Below are 5,503 nucleotides of genomic sequence, written 5' to 3'. Positions count from 1 at the left end.
TATTTGTATGTCTTTGAAAAAAATATCTAGGTCCTTTGCCCATTTTTTAATTGGGTTACTCTTTTTTTTTGCTATTGAGTTGTGAGAGTTCCGTGTATATTTTGGATATTGACTCCTTTCTGGATTTATGACTTTCAAATATTTTGTCCTATTCCATAGGTTGCCCTTTCATTTTATTCCTTGTTTCCTTTGCTGCGCAGAAACTTTTTAGTTTGATGTTGTCCCTCATTTGTTTATTTTTGCTTTTGTTGCCTGTAATTTTGGTGTCAGCTCCAGAAATGAATTGCCAGGACCGATGTCAAGGAGGTTTTCTTCTAGGAGTTTTACAGATTCAGGTTTTGTGTTTAAGTCTTTAATCCATTTTGAGTTGATCTTTGTGCATGGTGTCATAACATAAGGGTCCCACATCATTCTTTTGCATGTGGCTGTCCAGTCAGACTTCTTCTGGCTGGTGGGTCATCTCCAAACTCCCTAGCCATCAGGGTCATCTCGGCCACTGGGTCACAGGTCACTCTCTCGCTTAGGAACCTCTTGGCTAATCCTGAAACTCCTCAACCCGCCCCCACCCATAGGTCTTTCCCACCGCCTCTTACTATCTGCCCAGGGGGATTCCAGGTCAACTGTCCCTTCAGCTAGTCCAATACTGTAGCCACCAGCCACATGTTGAGCCCTTGTGACCAGTCCAAACTGAGATGTGCGGGAAGGTGTAAAATACCAGATTTGGAAGACTCAGTCTGAAAAAAGTCATGTAAAATATCTCATTCATAATTTTTATTTTTGATTACATGTTGAAATAATAATATTTTGGATATATTGGGTTAAATAAAACACACTATTAAAATTAATTTCACCTGTTTCTTTTAATTTTTTTAACATGGCTACTAGAAAATTTGAAATGGCCCCTATTCATGGCTCCCTTTATATCTCTGTTGGACAGTGCTGTTCTAGGGCATCATGCGTAAAAATTGCCTAGGCAGATTTCAGTGGCCTTTCTAAACCTCTCCTTCCCTTTGCTTCAAATGGAATCCAATGTACCTCCTTCCGATGATTCTTGGGAGAACCTGGATGAGCTGAATTGTGCGAGCACCTAGCATATCCAAGTTAACTCAATGCATGCTGGGTTCCTTACCTTTCCCTTCCAAATCTCATTTCAAACACCTCCTAGAACAGGGGTTCTCAACTCCGAATGCACACAGATTCTCCTGGGCAGCGTTTTAAAAATACACCCAGCCCTGGGCCTCATTCTGGCTTTATTGGCCTGAGTGGGGCCTGGGCATTTACATAATTTCAAAGCCTCCCCACCCCCACCCCGCCCCATCATTCTTATGCATAGCCAGGGTTGAGAAACTTCTGCTCTGGAAGAACTCACTCCATCACCCCTCAATGCTCTGACCCCCTTGCTTTATGTAGCGCCCCTGTCGCATCTTACATGTGTTTTGTGCTACTTTAATTATAACCAACATTTCTGAAAGCCTACCAAATGTCTGGCACTTTCCATATATTGTCTCTAATCCTTACCACAACTCTGCAAGGTAAATTAGATTAACCCCATTCTGCAGATGAGGAAGCTGGGGCTTAGAAAGGTTAGAGTAACTTACTTGTTCAATAAGTGGAGGGGAGCCATGGGGAAGCCTTCAACCCTGCTAAGTCTGACTCCAGACTGCGAGCCATTGACCACCTGCCTACACTGACTTCATTTTAAATTCTTCAGTAACGAGAATATAAACTTCCGGGTGCAGGGATGGTTTCTTCCTGCTTGCAACAGGACTTATGATTCATTCAGCACCCCTTGATAAGTACTGAATAAACCTCAGGGTGTCTGTTTGAGAGCAGCCCTGAGCAGACTGCTGGGCTGGACCCCAAAGTGGGGATGATTGGGGTCTGTGCTGCACTCTAAGCAGTGGGCCATGGCGTTTGGGGGGTACCCTCCCAGGCAGGCCCCTAACAAGGGCAGGAAGGCTCTGGAAAGGACAGCAGGCCCAGGGGCCTGATTTTTGTGCTTCCTGGGTTGCTGGCAGGTGACCCAGCCCCACCCCCCACGGTACCTCCCCTGCTAAAAGGACCCCTCCCCAGTCTGCCACAACCAAGGGCTGCCTGGATTTTCTGGACCACCTCTGAGTCCATATAATTTTATTCTTTTCAAAATAGGTGGTTTATGAAAGGCTTGGCTAAATGTGATTCAAGCTTTCTACTTTCGTAAGACTTCAAATACAAGCATGCTTAAATCAGACGGTGAAAGCCTTTGTCTTCACTCACAGGACAGACTCACATGCAGCCGTGCAGAGGACAGGCCAACTGCAGGTGACATGGGAAGAAAATTGTAGTATCATGACAAGTGGTGGGAAAATCCAGATGCACATTCTGGAAATGGCATAATTACAATTATTAAAAGCTTTAAAAATAAAAAAGAGGTGGGAGATCAGGGAAGGAACTACGCGAGAATGTTACCAGGGGTTGTGTAGTGGTGGTGAAATTACAGATAAGTCTTTTTCTTCTATGTGCCAGATTTTCGGCAATACGTCTATATGGCTTTTATAATAAATGGAAGGAAAAATTCCTTTGGGGTGACCCATCCCAACACAAACCATAAGTCTGATCTGCACTGCTTCATCCTCTCCCTCAGTCCAGGCCACCTCATCCCTACTCCTTCCTGGGGGATGACGCCAACAGAGCTGGGGATGCGCAGCAGGCCACCCTGGGGAGCTGGCCAGCCCCTTCCCTGGCATGAGGACTTGGACACCTTTTTCCACAGCCAGTCTGGGAGTGGAAGCCTGAAGGGCTGTGTCCTCCTCTTCGAGAGCAGGGTCCTTTGGCCTCCATAATCCGATTCCTATTGTTCTGCAGGAAGGGATGTGGGAAGGCCTCCTTCCGGAACTCCCCAGTGCCCCCCCAACATTTGGAGACAAGTCACCCTGGACATTTGTCGCAGTCGGGCACAAGGGCAGGGCCACCTTGTGGTCCGAGCCTGGTGTGTGCAGGGTACGCCAGTGTCCAGAGGTGCAGTTCCTGAGAGCAAACCATCTTCCTTTCCTCTTAGGTTCTCTCTCTCCATGGGGCGCCTGGGGACCCCACCCAGAAGCTAGCCCAGCCCACCCTGCCATGTTTGGGCCAGCCCACAGAGAAGCAGCCAGTGGGTAGAGTGGTTCTGAGCTTTGGGCCCAATCAGACCTTGTTCAAATCTTTTTTTTTTTTAATTTTTTTATTGTTATGTTAATCCCCATACATTACATCATTAGTTTTAGATATAGTGTTCCATGATTCATTGTTTGTGCATAACACCCAGTGCTCCATGCAGAACGTGCCCTCCTCAATACCCATCACCAGGCTAACCCATCCTCCCAACCCCCTCCCCTCTAGAACCCTCAGTTTGTTTTTCAGAGTCCATCGTCTCTCATGGTTCTTCTAGACCTTGTTCAAATCTTGACCGGTTTGGCCACTAACTAAATGAGCAATCTCAGGAAAATGACATCTGATCAGAGCCTCCTCTGAAAAATGACGCCCTGTCTGGTGGGGCTATGATTAGGGTCAAATGAGAAAAAATGGACAGAAGGCAACTAGCACAGGCTTTACCAGCAACAGCTATCGTTGGGATTTCTGTCACCCTGGGCCCTCCCGAACTGGGCTCCTGGGGTTTGGGGAGGACCTTGGGGTTGGCCCCCCTTTTGGTGCTTTGCTCTTAGGGCCCTGCCTGTGGGGCTGGCTTTGGGGAAGTCACGTGACTTCAGGTTGGCTACCTACCCCTCCTTTTCTCCCTTTCTGTATGTCTACTTGGCTCTGGAGGAGTGAGGTAGGCCCTGAGGGAGAGCACCTCACTCTTCTTTAGGGGGTTATAATCCCTGTCCTCTTGCTGGAGGGTGGATGATAATGGTGCCAGGGCTACCCTCACCCTGCCCCATCCTGACCACCCCCAGGCCCACCCTGGCCACCCCCCACTGCAGGATCAGGCAGCAAGAGACAGAGACTCCAGTCTAGAAACATACACAGGCTTTGTGGGGGGACTTCTGAGGGACAGTGGCTGTTTTTATAGCACTTGCAGTTCTGTAATACTCATCATAATAATTATCATTATTGTGTGGTGCTCTGTAGTTTACAAAAGCACTTTGTCATACCTCATCCTGTTTCCTCCTCTCCACAAACAACCTTGTGGGGTGATATTGTTATCTTCATTTCACAAATGAGCCGGCTGAGGCTCAAAAAGAGTAAATGATGAGGATAGATAGGTGATAAAGTGATGTCTCCTGACCGAGAATCCTGGAAAGTAAACATGGTAAATGGGGTGGAGGGCGGTGTTCAATGACAAGTCTCTCGGGGCCTCTCCCTTTGTTTTGAGACCTGCACACACCAAAAGGAGGTCCTTTCTGTTCTCCCTTCAGTAGAGAAAGTGTGAATCTGATTTACGTGGAGGTGGGGAAAACAGAGGGGGAGGGGAGGTAATTTTCCCCAGGTGCTGGGTTTGAAATTAATAAGCTGAGAAGGCAGATGCCTCCCTGCCGTGGGTGGCGCTTCAAGCATGGGGGGGTTTGCTGGCCCCACACCCGGGCCCTGTTAGGTGGCCCCCACCAGGACATGACCCGGGCCTTCCCACAATGCGGCCACATTCCTGGAAGAGAACAAAGTTCTCCTTTCTGGTGCACCGCTGGCCCTGGGGGCAGAGAAATCTCTGGAAAGGCTTTCCAGAGAGCAAGACCCCCCACAGTGCGCAGAGGGGTAGGAAAGGAATCCCTTCTTCCAGTTGTCCCGGCGCCTGGGTCAAGGCCCGTGTCATCTACCTGCCAGGATGGAGGCGATGGGGGCAGACTCGCTAAGAGCAGGCGAGAGCTGCTTGCAGATGGCCAGTCCTCATTTCCCCGCCTGCGCTGCGGCGAGAGTGCTGGCCCAGGGTCCCCCACCACCTGTGAGGCCCAAACCCAGTGACAAACACTCGCTTCAAGAGCCTTTGACTTCCACGTTGCTGTGGGGTGCCTGGGGGGGGGCGGAATTGGGGGAGGAAAGGAACACCTGGACAAAGTGTCCCAAACCAGCCGTCACTCACTTTGGCCACTGCCTGTCCCTCTGCCTTTGTGGCTGGGCCGGGCCGTGTGGTGGGACTATTTATGGCATGCACAGCAGGGGCCCAAATGTCCCCTGCAGCCGGCCAGCTTCCCAACGTGAAACCCTAGCCCCGAGGCCCCGGGCCCCTTCCCGGGACGGCAGGCAGGCAGGGCCTCACACTGGTTCCTGGAAACGTTATGGCCCTGCTCCCAGCTCTGCTTCGTGCCTCTCCCAGGGATTGCTCGAATCATAAAATAAGGCATTATAATAACAGTTATCATTTATTGATCACCTACCGTAAGCCAGGCACTGTGTGAGGCGTGTCATTTCTATCATCTCATTAGTCACCACCTTGCCCCGTTTGTTCGATACCCTGCTTTAGACAGAGGTATGCTATGTAGAGAGCAGGTATATTGTTTCTCATTCGTTAAATTTGTTGCTGATGGATTTGTCTATACATCTATTAGTCTCT

This window comes from Halichoerus grypus, chromosome 1, assembly GCF_964656455.1.
Source record: "Halichoerus grypus chromosome 1, mHalGry1.hap1.1, whole genome shotgun sequence".
Classification (NCBI taxonomy): domain Eukaryota; kingdom Metazoa; phylum Chordata; class Mammalia; order Carnivora; family Phocidae; genus Halichoerus; species Halichoerus grypus.
The sequence above is the reverse complement of the archived record's forward strand: the minus strand, read 5'-3'. Positions refer to the sequence as shown.